The sequence below is a fragment of the Aplysia californica genome, unplaced genomic scaffold (genome assembly GCF_000002075.1).
Source record: "Aplysia californica isolate F4 #8 unplaced genomic scaffold, AplCal3.0 scaffold00072, whole genome shotgun sequence".
NCBI classification, from domain to species: Eukaryota; Metazoa; Mollusca; class Gastropoda; order Aplysiida; family Aplysiidae; genus Aplysia; species Aplysia californica.
The window spans coordinates 1176202-1188078 of record NW_004797342.1 but is presented as its reverse complement, the minus strand read 5'-3'; positions in this window follow the sequence as shown (position 1 = coordinate 1188078).

Here is an 11877-nt window from a genome sequence, read left to right as displayed (position 1 = left end):
TGAAACAACTGCATTTTAAAAATTGCGTATTGTATTTTTCTCTACACTTGCACCTACTAGTTTCAAAGGGTTGTTTGTTTGAGTAGAGAGAAGCACATTATCACGAAAAGTCATGTTGTGCTTGGATGAAAAAACAAGAAAAACAGAAACAATGGAGATGAGGAAAATAAGTAGGACTCCCCAGCTGGCTACCTCGAACCACCCACTTATGTTCAAAGGTGACACTCGGCCAAGTTGGTACAGTTTGAGAAGAGAGAACCACCCCAACACAATAAATTGTTTGGTTCAATTGGCAGAAGGAAAGAGCAGAGGTCCCGCCTCTTAAATAACCTAATAGTCTTAAACCTATACCGTTTCACAATTTTTCACTGAAATGTGGACACTGACTGATTGGTCACAAGGGGCGCAAAAAAGAAAAGTATGTTTGACATCGGTTTTTCCATTGTGGGCTATATTTTCTCACTCTCACAGAGACTGGCAGCGCTCATTTTTACGTATGTGACTTATTAGATGGACCAAAGCAGACCCAGCCATGCATCATGCTGGGACAATAACCCAGAAAAGGAAAAAAACTGACATAGCTGGTGTTTCCCTTTTGCCTTTCACCTATAGTCTAACCTCGTACACCTACACCCCACGCTATTCGGCCAGGTTTTGCCAATGTACACTAAGGAACACCTCTATCAACATAGCATTTGTGACTTAACACCACCATCCGCCAACTGTCTGAATTGTACGGTCCTTTTTAAACTAAAATATAATTTGCCCCGCAGTACACTTCACAGGGCACCAACACGTCAACAATGGCTGCTTGATCATGTTTTTCCCCACACACATCTGTGTGAGCTCCACCTATTTCTAGGGCTCCTCGAGCTCCTGATTTGCACTGGGGTTTTTTAATGTTATCAGTTCAGACTTTGCAATATTATAACTTTTAAAAATTGGAATTAAATTTGTATGATGGCTAGAGAAACTTCAAAGGAATTGTGCCAACTCTGTCTTCCAACAAAATATCTGGCATTGCCAGGTATCAGCCCATTAATGACCCAAAGACTGGCTGGCGCCCGGAAATCTTTTACATTATTATTGAGAGGACTCGCGCTCAAACTCAAATCCACAGGATTGGTCTACGGCGGCACGAGGACATGAGTACAATGTGTTGGGTAAAAAAACGTATGTCTGCAGGGTCCTTGACACATATATAGCCTAGTATTCTAGCTTTTGATCCTTACTTCATTCAAATTTGAAGTATTGCTTCTAATTCTAAGTTCAGCTGGAGCTGTGCGTGTAGTGATTAGTTGCAACTTATGTTTTAGCTGCACATTGCAATGAGGCAAGACTGGCCACGTTTTTTTTAGTCTCTACCAGTCTACCACTAGTTGAGATTGAGATGGCAAATGGTGGTACATGTACAGTAGAACAAGACTAGATCTATAGACCCTATTACCAGAATCCCTTTTTTTTCATATATATGTAACTCAATTACCGTCGGTGGCCTAGTGGTTAGGCTCTCGGACTCACAACCGTGATCATGGGTTCGAATCCCGTCAGGGGCCCGACGTTGTGTCCTTGGGAAAGGCACTTTGGGGGGCTCTCGAGGCCTAGAGGTTAAGGTGTTGGCCTCTCATTCAAAGGTCCCGGGTTCTATTCCGGGTAGCGACCAAAAAATTTTCTTCTCTAAAAATAAAATTGTCTCCTTTCACCTCCTTTCCTGCTCTCTAGCAATGTTCTGTTGTCTGTTTTCATTTCCACTTTCTGCCCCCACCCCCTCACCTCCTTTGCCCCCTCCTCGGGGCTCCTGACTCTTTCTGCAGCCTTTCTACTGCTACTCCTTGGCTCCTCTTTACTGTTGTCTTTCTGCCACACCCCTGATCTTCTGGTAGGAAAGATCTACACCTAGCCTTCTCGGACAAGGGCGAAAAATCTCGGAGTCGGAGGGCCCGTGTGCAAGTTGCGCACGTTAAAGATCCCTTGGTGGTCTAAAATCGATAAGAGTAGGCTTCGGCCGCCACCCGGGCAAAATTCAAAAATGTCCTACCAACTGAAAATATTAGGTGTGTCCCGCGCGCTCATATGACATTATGCAATTGCGAGCGCCGTAAAACACTTTACAAAAACAAAAAACACACGAAGACCATATGTCCTGACCTCTTCTGTACATTTTATCATCATCACGGCTACCATCACATCATCATCATCAAATCATCTTCATTTACATCACAAAAAACACCTCCACAACCATCCACTTCATCCAGTGGCGGTTGGGCGGACCCAGATTTGGGTGGGACTTATTAGGTTGGTTCCACTTCTTTACTACAAAAAAATCAAGAACTAAGAGCTTAACATTGATGATTTTTCTATACTCACGGTGAGCCACGGCATTTTAATTTTAAGAACCATTCAAACAAGGAGAATCAACTTTGTCTCCTATCTCTTTATTCTAAGTTAGCTCTCGATTCTCCTGGATGGCGGGGACGAAACCGTTTCACTTCCAAATTTTTTGTAACTAATTTTCATCTGATGAAAAAGTTGCCTTAAAAGTGGTTCGACGTGATTTATACTTATAGCACTTAAATCTCAGAGGCACACACATCACCTCATGCATAATATTATTATTCCGTCTATGATGAGCTTGTTTCACCCGTGTAGTCGAGGAAAATTGAAAGCACCTAACAAAGGCCCAACGAGTGCATAGGTGACTGTCACTGGGGAAAGTGTGTCGTAAACTTTCACCCCATTGTCAAGGCTAGGAGAGCGCGAGCCCTTTGAAAAGAGAGAGAGTTAATAACATAAGACATAGTTCTATGTTGCACTCTTTGTATTCTCTCATTCTCTCTCTCTCACTCACTCAGTCACCCACTCATCTATCTCTCTGTGTGCATGTTTGTCGTTTTAACTGTAGTAGCCTGTTAGTTCTCTCCCTCTCTTTCTACCCCCCCCCCCATCTCTCTCTCTCTCTCTCTATCTATCTATCTATCTCTCTCTCTATCTATCTATCTCTCTCTCTCTCTCTCTCTCTCTCTATTCTGCTATTGCGGCGTTGCCTGGCACATTGCGTATATCTAATACTAATTTACAATATCTTTTGATTTCTAACAACGCATACTCCTGACCTAAAGATCCTGTCATCAATAAACGATCTCATCAATACGATCAATAATATTGCATTGGATATATATATTCTAGGCCTAGATTTCGTGATTGTCAATGTATAGGCCTAGATCTAGACATAGTATCGTGAGCCTTAGCACCCGGTGCACGGTACCGGTACACTACCCTCTGATCTTGATCACTCGTTATCGAAGTGAGACCATTTTTAAACCTAATGTGTTTCTTTTAAAATAATTTAGATCTAGAAAAAATATTGGAATACGTTGATCAATACTTTAGTTTGGTAGATAGATCTACATACAGTGGAAATCATATATAACAGGCCCGGTAATAACAGCGATCCGGTAATAACAGGGATTTTTAAAATCCCCGTTATTTTCTTTTCTTTCTCTCTATTAAAAGTTATCGGCAATAACAGGGCCTCATCGGAGCCCAACCGGTTGTAGCAGGGACAAAGATGTGTAAAAAGTGAGAGAGAGAGAGAGAGAGAGAGAGAGAGAGAGAGAGAGAGAGAGAGAGAGAGAGAGAGAGAGAGAGAGAGAGACTACCCGATGCAGGTGCTGTGGACCAAGTTCTTCTGATGTGGTTTAAGTTTAAGGAGGCAAGGAGAAAGTGGGCGCCAAAACCCCTGTTCGTGGGTACTTCTGGCAAGGGAAACTATCCATGAATAAGTACAGCTGAATTAGTCCACAAATGCTTAACTTCCTTGTATTTCTGATTTAACAGGGATCGGATATAGCGGGACATTTTCTCTACTCCCACCATCAGGTTTCGACTGTAATTATTTAGATCTAGATTAGAATGGGCCCTAGAGTACGATAAACTAGGACGCTCTCATACAGGTACTCTATCCAACGAGCCCAGGGCTTATCAATCAGGGGGGCTCAGTCACACACTCGCTGGGGGCGTGGCCTATTTTACGCTGGCACATTTTTTTCAGAGAGGGAAAGAGGCAGCTGCAACATCTTACCGTAGGGTGTAGTATCTTTGATCAAACTTTGCTCTCCTGCATGCGACAGCAAAGGATCTAACCACTTCACCACAGCCACCAGTCATGTTCATGTATGAGGGAATAAAACTCCAGTACAAGAGATACAGAAAAAAAGCTAGAGACAACAGTTGAAAAATTAAGACATTTTTTTTGCAGAGTTTGATTTCAAATATTTATTAATTTTTTTCTACACTTTTCAGGGCAAGGTGGCTACAAAAAACAAAAAACCTAACAAATCGCATTGCTAATTAATGCACAATTAAATCAGAAGCACTATCCCACAATTCCAAAATTAAGTTGACACTTCGTGCAAAGCAAAAGTAAAAATCAAAACTGATCAAAATCAAAACAATGGACTAAGTAACTAAAGGGAATTCTAAGTCTTAAGTTAAAATTTAGCAACTTTTTTGCTTTTGCTTTATACTTTACTAAGCATCAGATAATTACCAGGGGTGAACCACTTTCACTTACATCAAAGTAATACTGTAATTATTTGAATTTCAAACAACAAAAAGGATAAATAATGGACTGCATGAAACAAAACCACAGAGTACATAAAATATACTGTGCCATTTCATTATGCTAAAGACATTCTCAAAATGCATGGCTGAACCTGAAACCAAACTTCTCTACAGTAAATAAGTATAAGACCCTGAAAATTTAACAAAGCATTCTCTGGAGAGGGGACTAATGTCAGTAAAGGATATTTTCACTTACAGTACATGTAGGCCTATGTAATCAAATTTTGCTACGGATCAATTTATAAAAGAAAAAAAAAATTCAATTTAAGACAGTACTGAGAGAGCAGTGGTGTCAGCCATAAAACTAAACAGAAAAGGTAAATTTTCACTACATATTGTGAAATAGCCAAACAGGAATTATAAACGGAGACTGAGAATCTTATAAACTGAACTTTAAAACATTACTGCCAACCAACTTGGCCAATGATTTTGTAGTTCCCGCACTACTGTGTTAAAAGTAAGAATAACGCATGTCGTTCCCGATGGTGCTGATCATGTGTGTTTTGCATGACAGTGGAACAGACAGTTAAGTGACACTTGACTATTTTCTTAAATTACATCCTACCGGTATCCTATCGGTGACACAAGTCATCCGTGCAAACAAAAATAAGAGTAGGGCCTACAAGGCAAAAAGTAAAGTATTAAAGATCAATTCATTACAATACTCTCCTCCCTTTTCCCAAGACATCATCATGCATTGCTTTCTGATTTATACAACCCAATACATTAGGTTTTATTATTTGAATACAACAAAGACAACTATTCTCAAATTACGACGAAGAAGTATGTTCAAGACAGCTTCACAAAAAAAGTTAATAATCTAAAAAAACACCCTGTCTCATGTCCTGAAGCAGCCACAAACAATGTACTAAAAAGAGAACTCATGAATGCTACGATCATCCTTCAGTGTTTGTTACAAGTCAGTAAAAGTAAAAGGAAATTTACAGCCACTTGAGGGAAACACAGCATTCCCCTTCACTGGAAAACTCCAATATCAATATTTTGTGACCTACTCCACTCACTATACATTGACATACCATATATTTTCACTACCTACATTTTGTATTATATTAAAGTTTAAAGTAAGGTCAAGGAAAATGAATGGCATCCAAAGTCAGGATAACCTGAAGTGACTTTTGGCATATATTTGTCTTGGAAGCTGCCAGTCCAAGTTCTAGGAGCCTGACAATCTATCAAAACCTCCCCCTCCACCCACCACGTCCCCCACAGAAGACAATAGAGATACCTTTGTTCTTGAAGTCACAGCTAAAAAAACACTATCCTCTAAATAAAAGATAAAAGTGATTCAAAATGGAAATCTTGCGGACAGACTGAAATTTTACCACCCTACCGTTCTCATGGACCCTTGTTGTTAGGGGAATGTTAAAAAACTGAAATCAGTTGTTTAGACCATCTGTCATGATAAAAAAGACCTTCCTTAATAAGTTAATATTATGATCATTATACACTCTGTCCTCATTTGGGTATTGTTTCTTCCTGCTTCAGGATGGAATGGAAACTAAGCATTAGATCTATAGATATAATGAATAAGAACACCAAAAAGAAATAACATGTTCTGATAAGAACACCAAAAAGAAACGACATGTTCTGATTAACACTAAGAACTCAACAAAACAGTTCTGTAGAAATACTGTCATGGTATAAGTATTAGGGTAAAATGGTGCGCCAAATCATGAGGAAATGGTTTACAATTTACATTCATAACTACGCCTACATACACACTAGGTAAAATTTCATTCGCACCAATCCACAAGTTATAATGTCAAAAGTGAATTTTGGTGCATTACTTCTGTGTGAACACTAAACAATGGTCACTGCTACCCGACTAACAGTCCTTGGTATTGATATATATCAGTCAATCTACAAGAACTTTAAAAAAAGAAAACAGGAAAGACCAAAAAAGAAAACAAACAAGTAATCAACCATATGTAGACACAAACGTAAAATAGGAATACATGTACAAAGAAATTTACCACTTTTATGCACAAATCAAAAAGACAAAATTGCATGTACCAGTGAAACGAAAAGATGATAAACTACATAAGCTGATGCCCATGAACTGACTTGGGCTTTAGAAGTTAGAGAAGCTGGAGGGAAGATAAATACTGACAATATCTGGACTACAGTAGTCTCTGCCTAAGATCCAAAAGTCAGAAATCAGAAAAAGCAGGATTTCTGTCCAACAAGACCTATTAACACTTAACGGGGTCAGAATAGGGAACAACCATAGATCGAGTTGGATTGAGCGCTCAGAGCCTGTGTACTTTAATCGGGGTTGGGCGCTATATAAATGTCATTTATTATTATTTATTATTATTATAATCTACCTGATGATATCTCGCAGCAGTTACTCCAGAGCAATCAGTGCTGAGTGATGCCTTGATAGTGATGGATGGGTTGCCAAACGAAACACACAGGGCAGTCAAACTGGTCCAAATGCACACTCTAATTATCTAATCTTGAGTCTTGAAACTTCATAACCTATTTTCAATACTTTCATCATCTTTTAAAAATTTAACCAATACACTACACCCACCTTTGTCTCCCACCTGACCACCCACCCAAAAACGTGCATGTGCGCGCACACACGCACATACACATATATGCATGCACGCAGAGCCACACACAAGTTAACCCATAATTCAACAGTTAGAAGATTGAAAGCGCAGATAATTGCACCACATGGGAACTTATATAGAGACAAGATTGCATGCATGGGCACCAGGGTCTACAACAGATGGAGGCAGTACTGTGAGTACAGTGAGTGCCAGGAGAGACTAGTCATGTACAAGTGCCCATTGAAGTATGTTGAGAAATGAGGGCCAAGGGTTGAATTTTGCCCCTCAAAACCAGGGTTTGAGTGAACTTAAAAGGTATGGAGCTCAAAACAAAAAATTCAATAAAAATTTCCAAATTGGCTGAGAATGTTGGTTTCTTCAATTTCATTATTTTGACAAGTAATACTAGACTACATACTAGATAGCTTTTGTATAGCGCAAATCCATGCTCAACAGCAAGCTCTGTGCGCTTCACAATCTATACTATTACCCCAGCAGACCTGATTTCACCACGATGCTGCACATATTGTATACATGAATATAAAATTTTGCAGTTTTAAAAAAGCAGAATCAACGCTAAACTAAGACTAAGATGATAGGCAAGAAGACAGGGACATCTGTACAATGACACCCACCCCTCCCCATGGATGACAACAATTTCTAAAAAAAAAAAAACATCCAAAACCCTACTTTTCTTCCGTATATGAACTCACCTGTAATGTATGCATAAATTTGTTACAAAAAATCAAAACGTTAGATTGGGCAAGTCTACACATGAAGGGGCAAAAAGACCAAAATTCTATGATTTATAAAAGGGCTCTTTGAAACATAAATGGTATTCAAATAGTCATTTAAAATAAAGATACTGCAAGACCAAACATACCACAAGGACCTGAACAGAAAGAAGCATTTGAAGCTTTCACCAATCCCTGGCACAGGGATCACAATTCATATTTTACCCATGGAGGAAAAGAGCATGAAAGTGGGACACAGTGAATGTGAATATGATAGACATGAAAAAAATCAAACAAGTGCAGCAATGTAAAAGCTGTTCACATAATCTAGTCTAAAAGAAAAAAACATACTGCCTCTCCCATCACACTTACAACAGGAAGGCAAGAGCAACACCAACCAAGACTATGGGTACTCAGAAAAAGAGTGTTATCCATAAACCACATAATATATGTATAAAGCATAAAAATAGAAACAGGATACCAGTGAACATCAAAGAAAACATTATAAGAGACAAGAGCCTATTGAACCATGATAAGAACACCATACCCGCCCCCATGAACAGATGAATGTTCCAACTCTCAAACCACAGTCAAGAAGTCTTCTTTTTCTTAAGCAAAATAACTACATGTATGCAGATGTGCACTTTATCTGTTCAAGATGGAAACCTGTCATGAACATTTTAAAATTTGCTCCCTTTTGAACGACTGACATAGCAAGCTTCATTTTATTTTTTTCGCTCAACACTTTGTAAAACAGACTCTTATGATGAAAATTATAAGTATTGCTTTTTAAAGGCTCCATAATTAAGTAGGGAAAAATAATCCAGAAAATCAATCTGCTAAAATACTTATGTATGTTACAAAAGTCAATTGGTATACAAACAGTTATCAAAATGAATGCAGCTCTCAGATTCACTGACAGAAAAAGCAGAAGTAAAAAAAAATGCCTTTTTTCTCTCCTACACACCTGTAAGGGTTTCACTCAAGAATATGTATATATCAACCAGAGAGCAGTACAGTAGTCTTCACCTAAACGGACAGTGCTCGAGAGGACCCACAATAAGCATGAGTTTACATGGAGCATGCATTTACATGAATCTGAGCTAAAGGGGAAAGGGATGCAACCATCTTATTTCCTTGATATCAAATGACTTCCTTCAGGGGGTGGGGCGTGCATTTGGGCGGAGACTACTGTACTACTTCAACAACAAAGTTTGACATCACTTTTTGAATTGAATGGTTTATACTGCAACAAAAGATTAAGGCAGACTAAAGGACACGTACAACAAAAAAACCACTCATACGGATCTATCATGTAAAACTACGAAAGAAAGAAAAAAAGAAAGTGTAAAAGCACAATTGGTGCTTTAAGAAAAGAAAAAGAAGTGTCTGAATCTAGAATTCTTTCCAGTATAGGAAAGGATTAAACCAAGACACAGTGAATGGCAACAGGCACAATCATTTCATTCAAAGATAGTAATCTCCTTACAGGACCCACTCACACAAATTGAAAGTTTCATTTAACAACAAGAAACAATAAAGGCAGTATAAAAGATGTGTATCGACTAGTCATACTCAAGACGCGAGTTCCAAGATTGCACTAAACTTTAGGACCCAAACTTCACAAGGTCAAAAATGAAATAAAAATGCCAACAAACAAAAAAAATGTCAATAGAACAATTGACAATAAAGAGTAATATTCTGCATCATGTTTACTTGTTGGTAACTGGGAACTCTTAAAAACAGAACATTTTGTAATTCAGTCGCAAAAACAGACCTATCTAGAAAAAAATAGGATCCATCATGGAAATCCACTGATTTTGAAACTTTTAACATTCAAACATCATTTAAAACCTACGATTTACTACTTCTTTAGAAGGATTGTTTTACTGTATCAGGTATGCCATTATTTATGAGACATTGATCAGACTCTTAAAATTGGTTTGTTGCACAACATTCATCAAATATTACACAAAACATTAACAAATAAAGTGCTCATTTGAGGTTATGTATTGTAAGCTGAATGCATAAAAATGATGATCATCATTGTACGTATTCTTATAATTATACCCATAAGCTTCTAATCTTTCGGCACCAAACACAGTGTAGTAGGCTAGTCAAATTTGAATAAAGCGATTTTAAACACAGACACAAACATGTTCACTTACAGGATGGTGGCAGTACAGAAATCTCTTCACATTGCTGCATGTTCATGAATCTAATAGTAGGCCTATTTCCATATTGTGCAGAATATCATTTAAAAAATCAAACACATGCACACATGCACTAAAAATCAGAACAGCACCTTGCAAGAGATCATTCATACAATCTTATCAGGCTGTCACACCATAGATCATTTCTATAAAACAGCTCTCTGTTAATACATACAGGCCTTCAAAAGAAAAGCAAACCGTTTCTTTTGTTGCATAAAACACAAAAGAAAAAACCCAGACAAAATAAATTCTAAATGTAAGCAAAAATAACAAATATTAATCCTTCTTTTAGTTACAATAATAGTAAACTCAAGAAAATTACTAAGTCTCATTAAAACATCAGATTTTAATCATGTAGACAAAATGCACAAACAGCCATAGCTTCCAGATACAGGACACAAACGTTTAACGGGATCAAGACTTGCATTAATTGTGTGGGAATAACACAGTAGTATATTGTATTGACAAAAAACTCTTTCATCCATGTGCAACACCCCTACCCCCGCCACCATCTTTCCCATTAAACACATACAAACATGCAGGAAGGATAATAAAATGACACGTTCAATTCTTACTAAAAATGTTTCTTTTTCACATCAGTAAAAAGCTTCCTTGAGTTGCTACTGACCATGGCCAAAAGTGGGCTTTCCTTTGATAATGTCATGAAGACACTGAGGAAAAAACTCCCAGTATTTTGACCACTAAAATCATCTGAGCATCTTCCTTTCTTCATTCATACGGTTATACTTAGAGGATATATATATATAAAAAGGCAAACATACGTGTATTTCTGAAAATGATCTTTTAGAAGTCTACGACAAGCAAAAGGCAACTGTGCACTCTAAAAGTCCAGGCTGGTCTGCAGGCAGAAAACACATCATTTCTACCACCACAAAAACACAATTTTCCTTCCACCACCTAAAAATGAAAGACAATTTTAACAAAAATGAATTTCTTCCTCTGGCTCTGATGCGGTGAAAAGAAGCGGTCGTCTCGGCTAGACTGGTATCATCAGCCCATTCTTCAACTTCTCCTTTTCACAACACTCTGACCATAATATTATAAAGAATAACAGAGAGTCGCCTCAGGACTATTTCGTTCAAAGTACACTTAAGAACACTTTGGACAAAATAGTTTTCAAGTGACGAGAGGCATAACACTTTCATCCCTTACATAGTCCCTTTCTCTCATTTTTTTTTGGTAATGTTGAGAGGGATACAATGTTGAGCAGAAAGACTTGAGATTCTCAATAAAAATTCTCCCCACACAAGAATCAAATTTCCATCTCCTGCATGCAACTGTGAAGCGCCTAACCACTACACCACAGAAATCAGTCCCCCACCTTTCAAAAAGCTTGATGATAAAAGTGCTTGATATATCAGCAAAGACCAAACAAATTAATTAAGCTACCTATGGTGTTAAGTTTCTGTGCACAGCCTTGCAAGCAATCAAATCTACTTTGTGAGCCCTCCTGGGTGCCTATGTGAAGGGACTGTGATTGTATACTCTTCTGCAACCATTGACACAATTTACATCACTTAAGAGAAGGACCGCTTCCACTTCCACCCTACCTGTCACATATGGACAGCCTGGACTGAATGAGAAACAGCACTTCAGCAGACAGACAGACAGACAGACTCAAAAACAAAAACTTCCCCACACAGGACTCAAACTAACATCATCTGCACACCTCAGCCAAGAGCATAACCACTACACTACAGACACCAG